Source organism: Cnephaeus nilssonii (assembly GCF_951640355.1).
Source record: "Cnephaeus nilssonii genome assembly, chromosome: 6".
Classification (NCBI taxonomy): Eukaryota; Metazoa; Chordata; class Mammalia; order Chiroptera; family Vespertilionidae; genus Cnephaeus; species Cnephaeus nilssonii.
This window is the reverse complement of record NC_137077.1, coordinates 78,977,979-79,001,432: the sequence shown is the minus strand read 5'-3', so window position 1 is coordinate 79,001,432 and position 23,454 is coordinate 78,977,979. Positions and strand designations below refer to the sequence as shown.

At 35.4% G+C, this 23,454-nt stretch overlaps 1 protein-coding gene across 2 annotated transcripts in view; it reads left to right on the top strand.

Moving 5' to 3' along the window:
• The window catches only part of MGAT4C (MGAT4 family member C), a gene marked incomplete at its 3' end in the record, with an annotated part of 434,464 nt that overhangs the window by 372,254 nt on the left and 38,756 nt on the right, over positions 1 to 23,454 (top strand). The window contains exon 2 of one of the 2 annotated variants that reach the window (XM_079775963.1): positions 194 to 243. Of the gene's footprint in view, positions 1 to 193; positions 244 to 23,454 lie in introns of those variants that run through there. The other variant, XM_079775964.1, reaches the window with a different exon arrangement.

The following is a 23,454-nucleotide window of genomic DNA, read 5'->3' as shown; positions in this document are numbered from 1 at the left end:
CTGTGATATAACTATATAAAATAAGTATATTAAAATATTTATTCTATATTTTTTGGTTGACTTAGAAAACTCTAATAAATATCAGCACAATGCTATTGCATTAAAATACAAATTATTTAGAATACTTTTTATTTCACTTTTATCAATAATAGAGCAGAGAATTGATTAGTAACATTAGATTTTCTTTTTTCAGTGTATCAACATTTTCTGTACAAGACAGATTATGATAGCTTCTTTCTTAAGGTGATATTAGATGTCATTCACAGTAGAATCCTGAGGGGCTCTAATTATTTTTATGTATTATCAAATATATTCCATAAGTCAAATAATCTCAGGATAGCTGTGCATGCCTAAATTGAGGACATTTGCTCATTAGTTTTACAGACCCAAGTTCTATTTGTTCAACAGTACTCCTTTCACAGTAAACTCTAGAGGATGTTTATTGCAAATTTCTGAGTTTATCGAGGCATGTAACTTGATATTTTTATTAAAACTTGGAAATGTACTGATGCTAGAAGATATAACAAGTCATAGAACAAAAATAAAATATACCAATACAACTAATACAATTAAAATATCTCCCAGAATAAATGTACACATGCACACACACACACACACACAGGCATGTTATCTTTAATTTTCTCCTAAAATATAAGTATATTAGATTTTTTAAATTCTCATAAGCCATCCAGACTTTTGAGTTGTGGGTGTAGTTGTTCTATTATTCTAAGATTTAGAAATTGTTACTATTGTATTATAAATTAACTAGAGGCCTGGTGCACGAAATTCATGCATGGGGGCAGGGGTGTGTGTCTCTCAGCCCAGCCTGCACCCTCTCCAATCTGGGACCCCTCAAGGAATGGATATCCCTCTCACAATCCAGGACTGCTGGCTCCCAACTGCTCACCTGCCTGCCTGCCTGATTCCCTCTAACCACATCTGCCTGCCAGCCTGACCACCTCCTAACCACTCCCTTGCCAGCCTGATCTATGCCTAACTGCTCCCCTGCTGGCCCAATTGCCCCTAACTGCCCTCCCCTGCTGGCCATCTTGTGGCAGCCATCTTGTGTCCACATTGGGGGCAGCCATCTTTGACCACTTGGGGGCAGCCATCTTGTGTGTTGAAGTAATGGTCAATTTGCATATTACCTCTTTATTATATAGGCTATTATATTTCATTTACTCACATATTTACAAATGTTTTGCCATTCCTTCCTATCAGAACGTCCACCTTACCTACATGCTTAGCCTTTTGCACTCGGATGTCGAGTGCAAATTACTCTTTGTATAAATAATTTGAAATATAAAAAAATCCAAATAAATAAGTTTGTATGAAAAGAAACTCCAGTTTTTTATTTTACTGCCGTGCTTTGTAAAATCTAGGGTATTTAAAAAATTAAATCCCGAGTAGAATAAGTGCAAAGGGTTAATATATATTCTCTAGACTTTCCTTTAGTGAAGACTTCTTAGTTTTTCTTTTCTGAAAGTATTTTTATTTTGCTCTTATTCTTAAAAAGTATTTCCCTGGACTGTGAGTCTAGATATCAGTTATTTTTCTGACATCATTAAAAATTTTATCCTATTGTTTTCCGGATTTCATTTATTAAGGAAAAACCAATTGTCTGTCTAGTGGCTATAACTGTGCTGTAATTTGTTATTTCTCTTTGGCTGCTTTGAAAATCTTGACCCTCAGTGTTCTGAAGCTGCTTACCATGTGTCTCCATATTGTCTTTGTGTATCCTACTTTACTTTGTTGATCTTTCTGAATCTGAAGACAGATGTATTTCAGCAATTCTGGAATTTCTTATTCATCATTCATCTCCTTTAATGTGACTTCCTACGTTTTTCTCTGTTATGTTTCTTTTTCTTTTTTTCCAAGTAATTTCATAGTTTCTTTTTGTTGTTGTTAATCCTCACCAGAGGCTATTTTCCCATTAATTTTTAGAGAGTGTGGAAGGGCAGGGGAGAGACAGTGAGAGAGAGACATCAAATGATTGCCTCCTGCAACAGGGGTATGTACTCGGGTTCAATTCCGGTCAGGGGTACATACCCCTGTTGCAGGCTCTACCCTGGTGAGGCAAGGGGTATGTACCCCTGACCGGAATTGAACCTGAGCACCTTCAGTCCTCAGGTCAATGCTCTATTCACTGAGCCAAACCTGGTAGGGCCAATTCATAGTTTCTTAAAGCCTCATTCTTTGAATCTACAACCAGTTGACTGATTTGATTTGCATTTGTGACTTACTTTAAATAAATCTCTTTTTATTATTTTAATTTTTATATTAAGAAATTCCATTTAAGTATTTTATAAATTTAATAATCTCTTCTTTGTTGTTCTTATATTCAATCTCAACCTCTATTTTCATCTCGTGGTTATGATTGTACTCTTTATTGTTTCTCCTTATTTTCACTCATTAAATCATTTTCCTTGTGTGTTTTTGTTTTTGACTATGACATCACATATCTGGAATGTTATTGGTTATATTTTTTGACAAAACAAACAGCATCAATTTAGGTTTCAGATCTGTGATGAGGACCAAGTTGTTTTATGATCTTTTTTTCCTTCAGCAAGCATTAAGAACAAGACTATATATACCGTATTTTCTGGCGTATAAGACAACTGGGCGTATAAGATTTCCCTGGGTTAAAAAGTCGTTTTATATGCCGGAAAATATGGTAGTCCAATATATCTAATCCATTATATCTAATCCCATCAATATAGTCTAATATACCGTATTTTCTGGCATATAAAACAACTTTTTAACCATATACACATAGACAACAGTTAGGTGATGGCCAGAGGGAAGGGGGTGAGGGCTGGATGGAGACGAGCAAAGGAGGGGAAAATGGGAACATCTGTAATAGTGTCAACAATGAAAGTAAAGTTTAACAAAAGTTAAAATAGTGAATGAAAGATTATGTATATATTTTTAAACCCCTTGTCCCTATGGACTTTATTTCTCACTTTATGAGAGTGGTGTTCTATTATACTTTTTACTCTGTTCCTCATGAAGCAGCCAGTCAATAGGAAAGCTCAAGGCTTCCAAGGATCACTAGAAATCTTCGTGCTGAAAGCTGACTTTGGTGATTCCTTACCTCTTAGGTTCCCATTTTTTACTTTGATCTTAGGCTTTGCAGAGTTGTTGTTTTTTTATGTCATGTGTGTATATACATAATTTTGTTTATTTATTTTAAAAATGTTTTAATAGTTTATTACTAGTAATTTTTTAAAGAGAGAGAGGAAGGGAGGAGAGAGAAACATTGATGTGAGAGTATAACATTGATCAGCTGCCTCTTGCAGGCCCCCTAGTGGGGATTGAACCCAAAACCCAGGCATGTGCACTGACCAGGAATAGACCAAGCAACCTCTTGGTGGCAGGACTATGCCCAAACAACTGAGCCACACTGGCCAGGGCCATAATTTTATTTTAACTTAATTGTTTTTATCCTTCATCCGAAAATTAATTCTGAGTATATAGATACAATATACTGGTTTGAAGCAGAAAATCAATTGTTTGTAGCTCTATAAAGATAGTAATAGTCATTTACATTATGAAGACAATGTAAACAGGGATATTTTTCTCTTTAACTCAACATAAATAAGTAACCTCTGCTTAAACTTTAATTCAAACTAATTTCCTACATCTGTGAGTTTCCAACCTTTTCCTTACATAACTCTGATGAGCTTCTGTTATATCTTTCTTGTCCCTAAAACAAAAACTTTATCTCATTAATCTTATTAAATTATTAAGCCCTGTCAACAGAGAAAATGAATATAATTTTGTTTGATTCTGCTTTTGAATAAAACAAAAAGCATAATTTTGTTCCCATTCTAATCTTTTAGAGTTTATAATCACACAATGTTAATTTTATAGCATTTGGGATTCTTACAATTATCATTAATGGTTATTGTTTAACTAAATAGGACATTCATAAAATGCCCATTCAAGCTCACTAGTGAAGTTATCCATGTGATAGTTGGAAAAGGAAGATAGAATTGGATAAGAGATGTGCATAGTCATCCCTTTACTCATGTGGAATATGTGTATATAAGGCACCTGTTGTTGACATTTTCTGGCATAAATATGTTAAAAATATCTGGTTACTACCTTTGGAGTATGGAATTTTCACGTTAGTTTAAATCAGCAAGATTTATTTGTATAAATTAGTATTTATATTATTCATTGCTCTGTTTTGTTTTAATATATTTTTCCTTAAAATACATTACATGCTATATTCTTGTTTTGTTTTAAAAAAAATAATGTGAAAATGCCATGATGAAAACATCTGTATAATAAAAGCCTAAGCGACTGCTATGGCAGAACGACCAGAACGACTGGTCACTATGATGTGCACTGACCACCAGGGGGCAGATGCTCAATGCAGGAGCTGCCCTCTGGTGGTCAGTGCACTCCCGCAGTGTCAGGGCCAGCCTGATGGTTGAACAGGGCTGAGGTAGGGAGGTGGGAATTAAGAAAAGAGAGAAAGACAAGAAAGCGGGATAGGGAGGACTACGAGTCATCAACGGACTGCAGCAACTTTATTAACTGCGTAATGCTTTTTATATACAAAACACTGAATAGGAGGTCTGTCAAGAGGTATGTATTCTTTGTTCCTTTTAATCTCTAATGGAGAGACAGAGTAGAAGGACAAATTCTCGGTACAGCAAATCTCAGTAAAATAGTTACAGACTTCTTGGTAAGCCATGAAAGGCTGTTCTCATTCTACAAAGGTTGCTCTCATTCTACTGATAACCGCCATCCAAACAAGCCTGGGAAAACTGTGTGGGTAGGGGCTGAGCCTTGCTAGTCCCTTAGGGTGCAAGGACCGTGTCAGCTTACACCTGGTCTCCAACACCGCAGGGGAAGTGCCACTCAGCCAGAAGCCGGGCTCATGGCTGGCCAGTGCAATGACAGTGGCTGGAGTCTCTCCCACCTCTGCAGCAGCGCTAAGGAGCAGCGAGCAGGAGGGTAGTAAGGATCGAGAGGTCTCGGACTGCAAGAGGGATATCTGACTACAGGCTTAGGCCCACATGAAGCGGGCCTAAGCCAGCAGTCAGACATCCCCCAACAGGTCTCAGACTGTGAGAGGGTGCAGGCTGGGCTGAGGGACACCCCCCACAGTGCACAAATTTTGTGCATCGGGCCTCTAGTTTAATATATAAAAAGGCTGTGTTTTGAATGAGGGAGAAGGGGATTTTCAAACTGAAATTTCAACCCATCAGTACTGAGTTTATTTTCACAAGCTGTTTTATTTTTTTAATTTTTATTTTTCAGTAGTGTTTAGTAGCAATTAGAGTTCACAGTTATTTCTGTTTTTCCAAATATTATAGTGTATGTGATTCATTTCTTTTAATGCATTGACAGGTAGAGTTCTTTAATTATATCGTGTTCTTGCATTTCTATTCCTGCAGCTATCTAGTGTTAAGCCAAAGAGTTAATACCAAAGTACTAACCACAGGAAACTATTTTATTTAAATGTAGTTGAACTGGTCAACTTTGTGGAGATATTTTAGTGGGCAATTGTGCATTGTAGTATGCAATGTTAGCCCACAGAAAAACTTAACTCTTCATAACCCTTTTATCACAATAGACATGTGATTCCATATTACCTGTCTGCTATTTTTTATAAATATGGACTCTTTAGGTACTGAGTTGTCATTCTTTCACTTTTTACCTCATAGAATTAAAGTAGAAGGACATTTTAAGTTCAAAATGTCTTAGTTTTGATCTTAATATAATAAGATTTGTGAGCAACTAACTTCCCCAAAGCATCATTATCTCAATTACAGTGGGATTCTTCAACCTTTAATCTCAAACAAAATTTGGCAAAACCTTGAATGGATTTTTTTATTTAAAATAATAAGCTTCTATGTTTCTATGTTACATGAAAATTATTGCTTGTATAAAATTGGCAAGTAAATATTTGCTTACAAATTAGATAAATCAATATTGATAAATAATCTAAATTTCTGCATGTTTTAGAAAAAGAATGTCTTATTTTTTAAGTATAAAATAATAAGGCAGAGAATGACTCAATATTACTCATGAAAGGAAAGTATATACACTGTCTATAAATTTTAAGTCTTTATATTTCATAGTATGTATTAGAGGAACTGTGACATGTAGCACAAAGTATAGTGGCTTTTACTTGAACCACTGCTATTCTCATAATGAAGAAATGCTGCAGAAATAAAATAAAAAAGTGTAGTGGTTCTCAGACTTTTTGTTATCCTTTACTTTCTTAAAAATTATTGAGGACTCCAAAGAGGTTTTCATTATGTGAGTTTTGTATTGATATTTACTGTATTAGAAACTAAAATATAAATTTTAAATGATTTATTATTTCCTTTGACATTAACAGAAAATAATTACTTATAATATTTTTATAATAAAAATAACTGGATTTTCTAAACAAGCAAAATTTAGTGAAAAGGGTAGCATCATTTTACATTTTTCCAAATCTCTTTCATGTATGGCTCAATAGGAAGACTGCTGGATTCTCATGTACATTTCTGTATTCACCATTTTAATATCAAACATTATGTAGCCTTTGGAAAACTCCACTGCACACCCTTGACAGAATGAAAGTAAAAGACAAAATAATGTCAATATAATTATGAGAGTAGTTTTGATATTGCAGTTCTTCAGATAAAGGTGACCCCAGACACACTTTGAAAACTGGTGACTTAGTGGTTTAAAAGAAGAATCTTTTTTCCCTATGAGTCTACAGGTCCCCTGGGCAATTCCACCAATCTGAATTTAGGTTGACTAAGCTCACTTGGCTTATGCCAGTATTTGCAGTCAGTTACTGGGTTGTCTGGAAGTTGGCTGCTCTAGGTTGGCCTTGGCTGAGATGATGGGGCCTTTCTCCCCCTGGCCTCTGTGCCTACAGCAAGCTGGCCTGGCCTCTTTCCATGGCAGTGAGGATTCAGGAGGGCAGGTGAAGCATGAAAGGCCTCTTGAGTTCTAGGCTTAGAAATGCACACTATTCATTCTATAGCATTCTTTTGGCCAAATATATTGAAAAGTTAATTTACATTCAATCATGGGAAACAGATTTCTCCTCTTGTTAGGAGATACAACAAAGTGGTATTGGCACGTTCAAAAGGGATATATAAATAAAGGATGAAGAATTTTGAACATTTTATGTCAGTTAACCATAGAATCCTAGATTTCCAACAAAAATACAAATTTAAACGAATTCTTTGCATCATTTTCCATTGATTTAACTTCATTGTATACACTGTAAAAATCTGTAAGAATAAATTTAGAAGTAATGGTGTCATCTAAAATTTATTAGTTTTGTCCCTACATGTATATGCTCAGGTATAACCTGGGCCTCAGATATAGTCAGGTTATGAGAGATGTGCTCATGTTAAATAAAATACATTGACATGGGTAATGACTTTGCTAATTGCTTAATTTATAGTAAGAACTACAAATAGTATTCAAGATGAAAATATGTGTATGTGTATAATTAGCAAATCTCTCACTGTAGCCAAGTAATATTAAGCAAACTATGAAACTGCCATTGAATATTCACTTTAACAGAGACCAGAAAAAAGTCAAAATATATAATTTAAGCAATTTATTTTTTAGAAAATGAATATAGAAATCAGGATGTTTTTCTTTTATTATCAAAATATGCATAGGAGGTCAGATGAGCAAAGATCTAATTATACCTAGCTAAGAGAATCACATGTAATGATGAGTTTGCTTTGTTTTTTCCTTTCTAACAGGATGGAAAATTCTTTAAATATGTACACTGCATCTCTTTCCACTTCAAGGATAACCACACCATTAAGGGCAAAAATACCCAAATTGCCCTTCCTGGACCAGAAGTTACATACTCAACTATGTGTCTAGAAACACATAGGTAATACAGATGAGTGATGCAGTTCAGTAGTAAAATATAAAGAAATTGGATGGTGGGAAGATTGTAGGAAACAAGAGCAGCTTCCCCTTCTACATAGAACTAGGTTCAGCCAATGATTGCAATATGAGAATGAAAGCCCATTAGTACTATGCACTCTAATTTCAAAAGAATTTTAGATATTTATCTGAAATTCTTTTTTTATACATTGCACAGAGCAAGCCAATCTTGTTAGAATCTAGATTCTCCCTTAGGTGGCTATTGTTGTGAAACAGATATTATTTGAACATTGCAGATGTTGTCATAAATTTCCCACTTTTCAGACCTTGTTTCAGTTGACATATTGTCTTATTAATGTTCATATATTTTGATATTGATGTATTAATATTTTTTAAAATATATTTTATTGATATTTTACAGAGAGGAAGGGAGAGGAATAGAGAGCTAGAAACATCAATGAGAGAGAAACATCGATCAGCTGCCTCCTGCACGCCCCCCAGTGGGGATGTGCCCGCAACCAAGGTACATGCCCCTGACCGGAATCAAATCGGTACCTCTCAGTCCACAGGATAATGCTCTATCCACTGAGCCAAACCAGCCAGGGCATGTATTAATATTTATATATTTATAATTTAATCTTTTTTTCTCCTTAAAATTATGCAAACTTGTCCTATCATAGTTAAAGTGTAGGAACATCTTAAGCAAACTTAATTCAAATGAATAAAACTGTAAAAGGTCACACAGACAAAAAAAAAATGCAGAGAAAAAGAGAACGGGAGAGAAACAAAAATAACAATTTATATAAATTTGCAAGCTCCCCCCCTCCTCCATTTAACTTATATACCCAGTGTGAACCTGAGAATGGAATGGGAGATGTGTGTTCTTCCCTCAGATATTATCCATTCCTATGTGTGAACATCTTATTCACCAAACAACATGATTCTAGTGCTTAAGGTGCATGCATTTCACACATAGTGCCTAAATCCAATTAGATTACATTTGGCACTCAGTAGAAAAAGCACACTCATTTAATATGTGGGGAAAACCACTATCGGTGAATCCCATTTTAGATAGAATATCAGTCTTAAGCTTGGCATAAAAGTTCTATTTCTCTCATTTTTGATTATACATGTTTTATGCTTTAGTTGGTAAACATTGAATTAAATGGCTACATGACACACTATGATTTTAGACTCTAAAGACAATATTGAATCCTTTCAAATGTATTATATTGATTGTCAGAAACCTCAGGCTTGGCTTTGTCCTTTCAATAACAAGTTAAACCTGTCTGTTGGACTCTCTAACATTGATTTCTCCCCACCCCCATAAAGTTGTGGTTGCACTAATGATCTTCACATTTCTTTGTAGCTTGAATATTATATGATTATCTGTTTGACTTTCAGGTGGTTTATTTCATAATTTAATGAAAAATGAAATGTGCTTTGAACTGCTGAGTAAATGATAAACAATTCCTCCAGATAACAATGTAAGTGAAATTCTATTAGAAAACAATGGATAAATACTATTTGCATCTAATTAATTTTTAGTCTTGCCTCTTCAGCATTCTTTTAAAAAGAAACAATGCAATGCTTTGTGCATGGTCGATTTCTCAACAAGTGTTTGTTCGTGTTTCATGAGCTTTATCCCACACAGTGCCATCTACTAGTATACAGATAGTCACACTCACTAATATTATGACCTGTTATAGGCTTCATCTCTTACATGCATAGCCAAGTGAAAATCTGCAGTGTAGACTATCATCCTTTTATTCCACAATCATACCAATTTCAACTCAGATATCAATGTGTAGACACAATGTCTTAGCGTGTCTGGGCAGCTAACAAAATACCACAGGCTGAGTAGCTTATAAACAACAGACAAGTGCCAACATGAGCAGGTAAGGATCCTTATGTGGTTGCAAACTTCTGGTCATACCCTTACATGGCAGAAAGGACTCGTGAGCTGTCTGAAACCTCTCTTCCAGGGGCTCTATCCCATTCAGGAAGGCTCTGCTCTCATGACCTAATCAGCTCTCAAAGTCCCACCTCTTAACACCATCACCACTTTGGGTGTTAGATTTTCAACATCTGAATTTCTAGTGTGGACAAAGAGTGAGACCATAGCATGCAAGTAAACTGCTCACAAGCAAGTTTTTCACCAGTTAGCATGGGATTTTAAATGGACAAAACTAATTATGAATTTTTATTCTGTAACTTAATAGCTATTTGAATACGGGCAAACTAATTCTATCTCGTAGCCTTTGTTTTTTCCTATAAAAGGGCACATGACTTAAACTTATTGTCATCTCTTTCCATCGCTCCTTTACAAGTGGTGTTATGAAAAATATTTCTAACATAAGAAAAAATAAACTCAGATATCCAAAGTGTTCTTTTTAATAGGATTGTAGGCACACAAAAAAAAAATTTCCCCAAGCTAACTGCTACTTGTCCCTCCTAAAAGTCTCAACATGGCTTCTTCTTTATAGCCTTACTTTTAGGAGTCTTCCTCAGCTGGATTTCAGGCAGTTCTGAATGATGTTTGTTCTGTAGTTTCTTTGTAATTTTGATGTGATTGTGGGAGGATGCAGGTACCAGTTTTACCTATGCCTTCATCTTGACTGGAAGCCTGATAGACTTTTTGAATGTGTACCAAGTTCTAGTTGCTTTGTTATCTCATTAAATCAAATAAATAATTCTGCAAGTCAGGTACTGATGTGCCAACTTTAAAATGAGAACCTGAACTATGTTGCATATCTGAAACTAATATAATATTGTATGCTGACTATACTTGAACAAAGTAAATAAATAAATAAATAAATGAAATTAAACTAAATTAAGAACCTGAGGATTAAGACTGCTTAAAATCATGCATATATGCCCTAGCCAGTTTACTCAGTAGTTAGAGCATCAGCCTGTAGACTGAAGGGGCATATGCAGGAGGCAACCAATCAATATGTCTCTCTCACATCCATGTTTCTCTCTCTGTCTCTCCCCCTCCTTTCCACTCCCTTTAAAAATCAATGGAAAAAATATCCCTGGGTAAGGATTAACAACAACAACATAACAAACAAACAAACAAACATACATCCAGTAAATAGAAAATGCTAATTAAGATGTATGTATCTTCTACATTATTTTAATAAAGCATATGTAGAATGAGATTTGGAGTTGAGCTTTAATGATGAATAAGAGCTAATTAAACAGTCAAAGAATAAGTAATTTCAGGCATAGAAATCAACAGCAACAAAGATACATGTGATGAAGGGAATGACTTAACTTAGGAAGTGAGTAGTCCCTCAAAGCTATAATATTGATCTTTCAAATGAAATACCTGACTGGAAATATAGGTTGTATCCAAGATGTAATATGCCTAACATGGAGCTAATAACAATATGCAAGATGAACTTCAGCAATAAGTGGTTTATGGCAGGACAAATAAGTAAAACCCTATGCTATGAACATGGGCTACTGAGTTTAAACACCTTATCATACCAATCAATTCTAGAGTAATTTCCAACACTAAATACAATTTTTTATAATGTGCATACCCTTGTGCCTGAAAAATAACTACTCTCTAAAAACTAGTTGTTGTTATTTTGGAAAAAGTAATCAATTTGTTCATTTAACAAACACTTGTTGAGGATTTGGATACTGCAGTGAACAAAACAGATAAAGTTCTTGTTCTCAAGGGCTTAAATTCTAGAAAGGCAGGGCAGTCAGAAAAAAATATTAGCAAAAAAGATTAGGAGAAAAATATCACAGATCTGTTTGATATATAATTTATAGAACTAAATTATATTCTACATGCGGGGTGGTATGTGTCATACGTCAGGGGAACACAGGAAGAGGTAGGAATGAAGCTGAATTTCTGGTGACTTCTAGCAGCAGCACAGGGCATAGGGTTATTATTAGCCAAAATAGGAAAAGAGACCCAAGAACACATGTGGGCAGAGTTGAGGAGAGGAGCAGAAAGTGAGTCTGATTTAGAACGTGTCAAATTACAGGTGTCTGTACATCCCAGTAGAGATAGTGGGATCTGAAAATTGGTTACTATAGATGGTAGGCTATAGTAGGACAGAAAAAAAAATATTTTCTTGGTTATGCATCTGTCTCCAACCTCCAGCAGAACGGTGGAGCACACTGAACATGTGCTTCACAAGTTTGTTGTGGAAACTAATGAATTTATATTTTGTAGAAAATACTATCTGTAACTTTGTGACTGACTTGCAATGAGATTCTGCTAAAGAAACTCCCTTCTGCTTTCCATCTTTACTGTTATCACCTCTCAGATAGATGCAAGAAGCAAAACTTAGTGATTTGGCTAACTGGTTGGGTTTACAGGTTCCCTTTCTAATTATGCTCTGCTAAACAGAGGTACTTATCAAGCAAAGTGTATGCTGTTATTTAATTATAATTTAAAAGACTCTCCATTAAGAGACTCTAAGTGTGGCAGAGGGATCTGAAAGAAGCAAGATATTCTTTAGAGACAGCAGTGGATGAAAGAGTTTTAACAGCATATGTTTGATATTTTCTGGACTAAGATATCCTTAACTTTCAAAGGATGAAAAATTAAATACCTTGGATCAATAGAGAATGTAAAAAATCAAACCTATTGATCATAAGTCATTGACAATAATATATATTTTATATTGCTGAATTATTACTGTACCTATACAATATTACCATAGTCCTGCAAAAATGAACACTATAGTCTAAACTATTATTTTATTAGTAAAGATGAGCTTAGCAAACTAAAGTGAATTTTAGAATAAGTCAAATCTCTGAAAAATTATGGCAAAAGCTATAGTGATTCTGAACATTTTTACAAACCATGACATATTATGTTTAACATAGTTTCAGTGTTAAATGTATTCCCATAAATTCCAAAATTTTCACTATTAGTAGAAATGGATTCTATTAACCATAATGTTTTACTACCAGGCAAAAATTCTTAACTGGATAGAAAGTAGTTAAAATGTGCAGTTTGTAATATTCTATATTCTCAGTTAATGTTTTTATCACATAAATTTTATGAAAATGATGTAAGTTGCAAAATTCTGCACAAGAAATATATTTTATACTATGACATTTTATCTACATAATTAAATGTTGTATTAGGCAATGAAACACACGAGAAACCAGTAATTTTGAAATAATAAATTTCAAAATAAAAATTGATAAAAAAGAAAATTATTGAAAAATACAAAAAATTAATTATCTTACCTAATAATAGACAAACATGTAAATTGACTGTACCTCCAACACACCCACAGCCAATCAGGAGTGAGTATGCAAATTAGCCCAACAAAGATAGTGGGTTAATTTGCATATGCAGGTGAGGAGCGGCTGGGCAGGGTGGAACACCTGCTATGCATTGGTGTGGGGCTGGGGCAGAGGGAGCTACAGGAGCGGTGCTCTGGCTGGGAGTGGGGACTTGCCGGCTCCCGGGTGGCCGGGAGCGGGGATTTGCAGGCCCCAGGCAGCCGGGAGAGAAGCCAGGGGAAGGAAGGCCTATTCTTGCACGAATATTGTGCAACGGGCCTCTAGTCATTCAATAATACTTGATAAGCTATTTCAACCTAGTCACTGGCCATTGTTTGTTTTTTTAATATATTTTTATTGATTTCAGAGAGGAAGGGAGAGGGAGAGAGTGATAGAAACATCAATAATGAAAAAGAATCATTGATTGGCTGCCTCCTGCATAACCCCACTGGGGATCGAGCCCACAACCCTGGTATGTGCCCTTGACTGGAATCGAACCCTTGAGTCCTCAGGTCGATGCTCTATCCACTGAGCAAAACCAGCTAGGGCAACTGGCCATTGTTTTTGAGGATACATGGAAGACAGGGAAAGTCTTCCTCTAATGCTTAGTTTAAAATACCCATCAGAAAAATATCCATGGGTTCCCTTGCAGCCCCTTTCACCTCGTTATCTACTATATTTAGTTTGTTTAGAAGATGAGATGTAGTGTCAAAGTTAAAAATCTTCTGTTTCCTGAATGTTTCCTAATAATGGTTCATTATAGCTTTGTCTTATTACTATTTTTCTTTTAAGAATGTGGACATATTTATTGAAAATATACCAAGAATTGGCTAATAATTTTAGAAACCAAATCCAATGCAAACTGAAACGTGCACATTTCTATTGAGATTAGCTCCTATTTAGTAAGGGGTGCTATATAAAATGCATTGCTATTGCTACTTTAATTAGAAAGGACCCCTTTTCGCAATGACTCTGGCTCTGGAGGAATTATAAACACACAAGTTAGAAGCACTAAGAAAGCTTATTCTACTAAACTGTCAACAGTAATCTCTCAGATCTGTTTACATTTATTGAGAGGCTGGAAGATCTGATTGAAATTCTGACAATAAACACAGAACCAGTGCTAATAGTGTTACATTTAATACACAGAGATATATTAAGGATGTAGGGAGTTGGCAGTAGCTATCATAAATGTGCCTACTCTTTGACCCAGAAAATTCATTTATGGGATTACATCCAAAAATTATGCACAAAGGTATATTGTAAGAATTTTCACAGTGGTTTTTTTTTGCAATAGAGAATATTTGAAAACAACCTACAATATATATGTATAAGAAGAGGGTCAAATAAATAAGTGTTTCAGCTAGAGAATTCAGGAATTTATTTATTTTTTTAATCCTCACCCAAGGATATTTTCCCATTGAATTTTAGAAGGTGTGGAAGTGAGGGGGATGGAGGGAGGGAAGGAGAGGAAGAGAGAGAGAGAGAGAGAGAGAGAGAGAGAGAGAGAGAGAGAGAGAGACAGAGAGAGACAGAGAGAGACAGAGAGAGGTGAGAGAGACACATCAATTGGTTTCCTCCTGCATGCGCCCTACCAGGGCCCATACTGGGGAAGAGCCTGCAACCAAGGTACGTGCCCTTGACCAGAATCCCACCCTGGACCCTTTAGTCCTCAGGCCAATGCTCTATCTACTGAACCAAACTGGCTAGGGCAAAAGAATTCAGCTATTTAAAAGAACAAAGTACTCTATTTGTACTGACACAAAAAGATTATATATATATACTTAATTTATCTTTCTTGTTAAAAATATTACAGATGTTCCCTTCCCCCCCTCCATTAACCCCTTCTAGCCTTTCCCCATGCATATAATGCAGTGAAGTCAATGTTGATTTTAAGCAGGTGTGTGTGTGTGTGTGTGTGTGTGTGTGTGTGTGTGTGTAGAATAGGCCCTGGAAAATTAAATTATAGGGGAAACTAGTTACCTCTAGCAGGATTTTAGGGATGGGGTGTATGGATACATTTACTGCTTCTATTTTTTCATATTCTTACCTTACTTGTGTATAATTAAAAGCTAAAGTAATACAGTTTCTCTTTCCTTCCTCACTCCTTATGAATAGAACTTGAACATGCCTTTGTGTATTACAGCATTCATTTTTATTTTTATACTTGCAAAAATATGAGTTTTCAGGACTGGTGGGTGACATAAATATGACAACATAATGGGAGAATATACCTATGGTAATATAAGCAGTATTCCTCCTAATTTATCACTGTGCATTTACTAGTATGGGACAGTTGGGCAGGCCCATACTAAATATAATTTTTCATATATATATATGTATATTTCACATGTGTATATATAAAAGAAGGCTACATAGTAGACTTTAGTTGGTTATTAATTTGTTTTACTATATGAAAAGAGACAAAATAGTATAATGTTTAACAGAACAGTTTGCAGAGTTGGGTAGATCTTTGGTTGGAATCTCAATACTATAAGACCTTGGACAAGATTGTTAAATGTTCCTGAAAGCCTCATTTTTTCCTTAATTAAAAATAAATAAATATCATAGTAACTACTTGTTGGAATTCTGAGAGGATTAAAATAGATCATGCATGTAAAAAGCCCTGTAGCACAGTGCTTACCATGTAATAAGTTCCCCTAACACTTAGAATTCATTTGTGCTTTTTCATAGTTTATATTAATACTTTGTTTTCCTCAACAAATTGTATAATTCCTGAAACAACATATGGAAATATTATTCTATTAATTTTAACCACTGAATATATTTGCAAAACTGTATAATTTTCCAATAACATCTTTAGCTTTTGCAATAGAAATATAGCTATTTTAGTATAAGCGAGCTGGAAGTTAGCCTTAGAAAAACACATTTTGTGTAATTCTCTCATTTTAATTGATTATCTGCACAGTGCCATAAATCAGTGATGTTTGGAGTATACGTGGGAAATAATGGAAAATAAATTATAAGATTGAACATAGGAAAATTGGTTTTCACTGTTAAAATTATTAATTTCTTTCTGAAATGAGTCTTTCTTTAGAGATTTTCATTGTGCACTCAGACCATAGCTTCCTGATCAATAAAGTAATTCATACTGTGGGAGAATGAAAAAGAGAATAGATTGAAAGTTTGATATAAAAATTATGTTTAAGGAACTGGTGATGAATCTTGGTTAGCATGTCTATTTTAAAATTCATTTATTTCTGTTTTAAAACCACTTGACAATCTACTTTAAGAAATCAACTGGGGTGTGGGGGGAGTGGTGAAAAGACAAAGAAAAGGCCTATGAACTAAAATTGTCAGACAACTGTGAATATTACTAGCTTAATCCTAACCTTGAGTCTGGGAATTGAAAAAAAAAATTAAACTGATATATTAGAAATTGTTAAGATTTCTGATAATAAGATGGATAAAGAAAATGAAAACTTTAAAATTCATTTTTAAAATGTTAATTATGACATTGCTATGAGTATTCCTAGTCCATAGATGCTTATAAGCTTCCCATATGAACATTTAACTATGGAAATGACTGGTTTAATTTCACCAAGGGCAGGTCCTAGAATATTTGTCTTTTTATATATGAATTATCACCTCTAGTCAACCTGAAATTATTTATCAACCAAACCCTAGAATGTACATTTTATGGCCTAAGTTGTCCAGTTAGATATTGGAGTACATTCAGTTATAAAAGTCTTTTTAGAAATAAAACATTATGTCTCTCTCCCAGAAAATTAATATATGAGCATAATTTTATAAAATATTAAAAGAGAAATAAGAATTGGAACAGGCTCAGAATACAGTTTGTACCCTGATAACAAACCCCTGATAGTGCTTTTGCTTCACATATTTTGCATAATTTTGAAAATATATTATATGTCTAATTTTAGGTCCTTGTTGACAAATATGTAGTTTTAAATATGTTATGTTACTATTGAAGGAAATAGATAAATATATCAAGAAAAATAATAGCCATCCATACTTGTATTAAACACATACAACCAATATTAATGTCATTGCAGTCTTTAATCTTTTTCTATGCATTTTTACATAGTGAAACTTTTGTGTATTTAGGAATAGTAAATATATAAGAACATTTACAGCCTTATAAACAAGAAAATATCCAGAGATAATTTAATAGCAAATGCTATTGAGTATTTTCATTCAGGAAGAGTTTTAACGATACAGAAAAAAATACTTTCTCAAGTTTTTTTGACATGGGAGTGACCAGTAAATTACCCAACTCAGCTCTACCTTTTAATGGGAATAAACAAAAAACATTTGTTGACAATTATCCTTGTAAACTACAAACTATATAAAGGTTATAGCATTGTAAGCAATTTCTGAATGGAAGAAATCCAGTTATGCTTCAAGTGGTTATAAATAATGGATAATATATTCTATTTGATATAGTTTTATTATCATACTAGAGGCCTGATGCACAAAAATTCGTGCAAGAGTAGGTCTTCCTTCCCCGGGCTGCTGGCACCGGCTTCCGTCCCGCACTGGGGACCTGGCCTTTCTTCCTCTAGCGGCTGGCAGGCACCCAGGACCCAGGCTGCTTCCCTCCTCCAGCCTCCTGCAGGCACCAGGGACCCGGGCTGGCTTCTCACCGGCCCTGGCTTCATCAGGAAGGACATCCGGAATGACATCCAGAAGACATCTGGTCTAATTAGCATATTACCTTTTTATTGTTATAGATTTCTTGATTCCAGAAAATTTGAAGGTACAAAAGGAGACCTGAGCTTTGTAGTACATAATACAAAGTCCAGCTTCACTATTCAGATCAAAATCTACATGAGAATGATTAAGTCTTATTGGTTTCTTGAATTTGGAATCAAAAGTAAAAGTACATCTACACAATGGAATACTACGCTGTGGTAAAAAAGGAGTTCTTACCATTTGCAACAACATGGATGGAGATGGAGAACATTATGCTAAGTGAAATAAGCCAGGCAGAGAAAGATAAATATCACATGATCTCACTCATTAGTGGAATATAATTAACAACATAAACTGATTAACAAAAACAGATCCAGAGACAGAGAAAAATCAATCAGAACGTCAAACCTCAGGGAAGGTAGAGGACGGTGGGGGTAAGGGGGAGAGATCAACCAAAGGACTTATATGCATGCATATAGACCTAATCAATGGACACAGACAACAGGGGGGTGGGGGCATGAATGGGGGGTGGGGGTAATGGGGGAATAAGGACACATATGTGATACCTTAATCAATAAAGAAATTTTTTAAAAAAAGAGAGAACCACAAAAAAAAAAAAAAAGTAAATGAAAGAACTGCAGTCCTTTACACCAAATTTCTCCATTCTTGGTTCTTAATTCATCTCTAAAATGACTTAGTGGAACATCTTAAAGTATTTTTTGGGGGGGAAAAAAATAGTTTGTTTCCTAAGACTTTACATGTTATTTTTGCCCCTGCCCTAGCCGGTTTGGCTCAGTGGATAGAGCAGTAGCCCACAGACTGAAGGATCCTGGGTTTGATTCCTTTGGTCAAGGGCATGTACCTGAAATGCAGGCTCCATCCCGGTCCCCCATCAGCTCACTGCGGGAGGCAACCAATCTCTCTCACATAGATGCTTCTCTCTCTTTGTCTTTCCCCCTCCCTCCTCTCTTTAAAAATCAATGGAAAAATATCCTCTGGTGATATTTGCCCCTGAAAAATAAAGATAACTTCTGTGAACTGCAGTTATGGAACAATAACTTTTCCCTTCAAAAGGCTCAAGAAATTTTGTTATTTCTTCCCTTTTAAAATTATTATGGAGTAGAAGTCTGAAACAAGTCAGTTCATTTTGTTTGTCAAGATCTTTGAAGTATATTAATTTTTACTCTTTCTGGTTAGTTGAAAGATTTACAAGAAAAGAGAAAACACAAGTTCATAATGCAGAGATGTTACACTGTACCCTCTGTCTGGAATCTCACCGCCTTTACCCACTTCCTGTCTGCCATCACCACCTTTATGGAATATTTCCTGAGGACATCTACTCCCCGGTAGGATAGATGGGACAGACCCCTTCTTTCTCTGTTTTGTGTTCTATTGTAATCTGTGCACATTCTAAAGTCATACCTGTCACACTTTAGGATCTAGTTTTGACACATTTACCTTCCGTTTACCTTGCACTAAAGAGTAGGGCAAGCACATGTACTTATTAACCTTTCATTTCTACCACAATGTCATCTGTATAGTGAAGCTTCAATAAATGCTAAAAGAACAAATCAGTATTTAACATCTAGGGCAACACAGATTAAACAATCATTAATGATGTTTCTAAAAATTACTGATAACAGCTATCAGGAAAGTATTTCTAACTACAACATGTGTTTTTATTGTACTTTGTTAGTTTTTTCTGTTCTAGTTAAGATGAATATGAAACTTTAATGATTGTGCCTAGGAAAAATACATGGTAATGAATCCTATATAATAAAAGCATAGTATGCAAATTGTCCCCTCAACTGGGAGTTCGTCTGGGAGTTCGACCAGGGGGTAGGGCCAGCTGGGAGAAGGGAGGGAGTACCTGGCCAGCATCCAGTAGCTGCTATGGAACCTACTAGTGCATGAATTTCATACACTGAGCCTCTAGTTATCTATAACAGAATTACACATTCTGACTTTAAAATTTAATAACAAGCTCAAGTAAAAATTCTTAAAGAGGAAAACAATTGGTATTCTAACTGAGTATATTGCATGAATGATGAGATATATTTACGCATATACCATATTTGTCAAATTGGTATTTGATATGACTGAATTCAAGTTAAAGTTTACCAGATATATTGCTGTACAAAAATGTGTGGCAATTTTATTGAGACAATGTATTATCTCTTCATATTAGTGATATACATATTATTACTAATATGTTTCAATATAATTGCTTTAACCAAGTTAAATTTGATTTGGAACCACCTAATTTTTATATCTCTTTGATAAACTGAGTAGACAGGAATGCATAAAAAGTTAGATTTATTAAATGACCTGTCATTTATCATAACTTTATAGCATACTAGCAGTATAAACTTTGGTCACTTAATTTAACATTAATCTATCCAATCTTTAGTTTCCTTATTGGTAACTTGAGAATAACCAAATGTATATATGAGTTTCATGGAAGATTTAGCAAAATGTACTATATAGCCCTCTGAATGAGGTAGTTATCATCATCATCATTATTCCTTTCTCACCCACCACAACTCAAAATAGCTTCAGGACTATAACTTTCCTTAGCACTAACACCTATATTCTTGCTAAAGTAATTTAATGTCTGCTATTATCGGTTCCATTCCAGCCTGGCCTTTTTCAGCTCATTGAAAAGAAACTAGAAATCTGTAAGAGAATGGTATCCTAAAAAAAGAAGTTAATAAAGTACATCTCTTGCTTCAGTTTCAAAAACATTGCTGTTTCTTCCAATTCTCACTTCCAGTTTTACTTTTTTACGGTCAGTGGCAGGAAACCTCTAGCTTGTCAACACTACACATGTTCTATCTGTGTTGAAGCTTAGCATGAACCAGAAAATAAATCTTGCTGGTCATCATTGTGAACACTACTGAACAGTCTAGCCTCTATAACTTTCCACTTTGTTACTACTGATAGCTACAAATGGAAAGTACAACCTAGGACTGTAAAAATATATATATTAAATGGGGAAAAAATTACATCTGCTCCTATCAATACCTGAGCCTTTTGTACAAAATGTAGTGATAACCAAGTTTTATAAAACCCTTTTCAATTTTGTGGCTTCCTGAAGCTTTTGCTATGTCAGCAACATTCTTTCTGTTCATCAGAAAGTATTGCATACTGCCCTTAGGGCATGTGCAGTCCTCTGCTAAGCAAAGTAGAAAAACAAATTGAGCAAGAATTTAAAAAGGCAAGCTAAGCAAGTCAGGTACACATATTGTTACAAGTCAGACAGATGAACAGTTGACTGCGAGACTTCTCTCATGTTTTCACTGATGTGAGGTTAAGTGTTGAATACAAGCCCATATGTTTTGAAGAATATAATTTCCTTTTGCATTATAACTATTGATTTAAAAATAGACTATTAAATAAAATATGTTATAATTTAGTGCCTTTGGAGAGATTAATGTAGCCACATTCATTCTGATAAATAGGTATATGTTTTTTTCTATTTTTCCATCCCCTTGTATGGCATGGTATACTTTGCATTGGAAAACTGTGATTTTACCCTAAAAAGCTGGAGGGAGAAAACAAAACTCATTACATTTGGTGGTTTGTTGCAAATAATCTAAGTAACATTCCATAAACATGATGAATTTGTGACTATGGTAAAGCATATGCACTTTAAGCAAGCAGCTCTACAGAGTAATAATTCACTTGTCACTTTATATCAGCATCAATTCTTTAATAAATGAGCATCTACCTTGAGTTGATGAAGACTAGTACATAAATTTTCAGTGTCTTCCCAAGAAGAAATGTAAGAGTATTTGTACACCTAATACTTTATCTGCCTCCATGAGCAACACTTTGAAATAAAAATGCATGTTCACAGTGTTACAATGACAGAACCATTATCTCTACACATATGCATGCAAATGTATGAGGTGGTAAAGATAAGCAAATGGCCCAATAGATCCAAAGAATATCTGTCTGCAAATCACGTGCCTGTGAAAATTTTGCCCCATATCTGAATTCTGATATTTGACAGATCAGATTATATCTGTCTGAGACTTCCCTGGCATAAATTAATTCCTCTATTTTGCTACTGGTCTTTCAAGTGTGCACAGTGTCAACTGTAATTTTTTATGCTGCATTTTTAAACATCCTAAGATATTTCGAGTTATCTCAGTTATGAACTATTTCAATCCCTCAAAATAGAAAATAAACAAGTTGGATTATCCTTACTTCTCACTAAATAAAATCATAAAACAAATTTTAAAAAAGTTTTTATAGTGGATTGATAAGGGATACAGTTAAATTTGATATGCTCATTTTCATGCTTTCAGCCAAAGAGCCTAGAGATTACATTGTAGGTTTGGGTCATGACTGGAAAGCTCTTAGGCAAGATTCAAGAGTGCCATAGGAAAGAAATACAAACATTTCGGGTAGTTTCCTCACAGCTCCAAGTTCAAGATTTCTGCAATGCAAAAATTTTCTCTCTCTCTTCCTCTTTCTCTCTCTCTCTCTCTCTCTCTCTCTCTCTCTCTCTCTCTTTCTCACTCACTCTTTCTCTCTCATACACACACACACACACACACATACACACACAAACATACATACACACACACACACATACACACACACACACACACACACACACACACACACACACACACAAGACCAGGGAATAGTTGTTTATTTTCTTCTTTAAAAACACTTCACTAAGTACTCAAGTGATATAAACTTTTTAAAACTATTCTACATGTAAGAAGTTCAGAATCCAAAGGGAAATAAGACATATAAATTCAATATCAAAAACTAGAAAGCATTAAGTTAGGAAATTATAGAAAAAACTAGAGGCCCGGTGCATGAAATTCGTGCACGAAGGGGGGGGTGTCCCTCAGCACAGCCTGCACCCTCTCCAATCTGGGACCCCTCGAGGGATGTCCAACTGCCCGTTTAGGATTGGGCCTAAACAGGCAGTCAGACATCCCTCTCACAATCCAGGACTGCTGGCTCCCAACTGCTCGCCTGCCTGCCTTCCTGATTGCCCCTAACCGCGTCTGCCTGCCAACCTGAACACTCCATAACCATTCCCCTGCCAGCCTGATTGATGCCTAACTGCTCCCCTACAAGCCTGATTGCCCCTAACTGCATTCCCCTGCCAGCCTGGTCAACCATAACTGCCCTCTCCTGCAGGCCTTGTCCCCCCCAACTGCCCTTCCCTGCAGGCCCGGTTGCCCCCAACTTCCCTCCTCTGCCAGCCTGGTCACCCCTAACTGCCCTCCCCTGCAGGCTTGATTGCCCCCAACTGCCCTCTCTAGCAGTCCTGGTTCCTCCCAACTGCTCTCCCCTGCTGGCCATCTTGTGGCAGCCATCTTTGACCACACAGGGCAGTCATCTTGTGTGTTGGAGTGACAGTCAATTTGCATATTACTCTTTCATTAGATAGGATTATGGTGAAAAACAATTTTTGACTGAACATAAGTTCAGAAAAATCTTCAGCAAGAAGATAGCATTTCTGTGACATAAAAATTATAATTCAAAATTCCAGAATTGGTAATAGAACAGAGGAAATCCATGGAGATCAAATGTGAGTCAATTATTGACAATAGTACTTATCACCCCATGTTAAACTTAGCACAAAGTATACTTAGCCTAAGGACAGAAGGAATT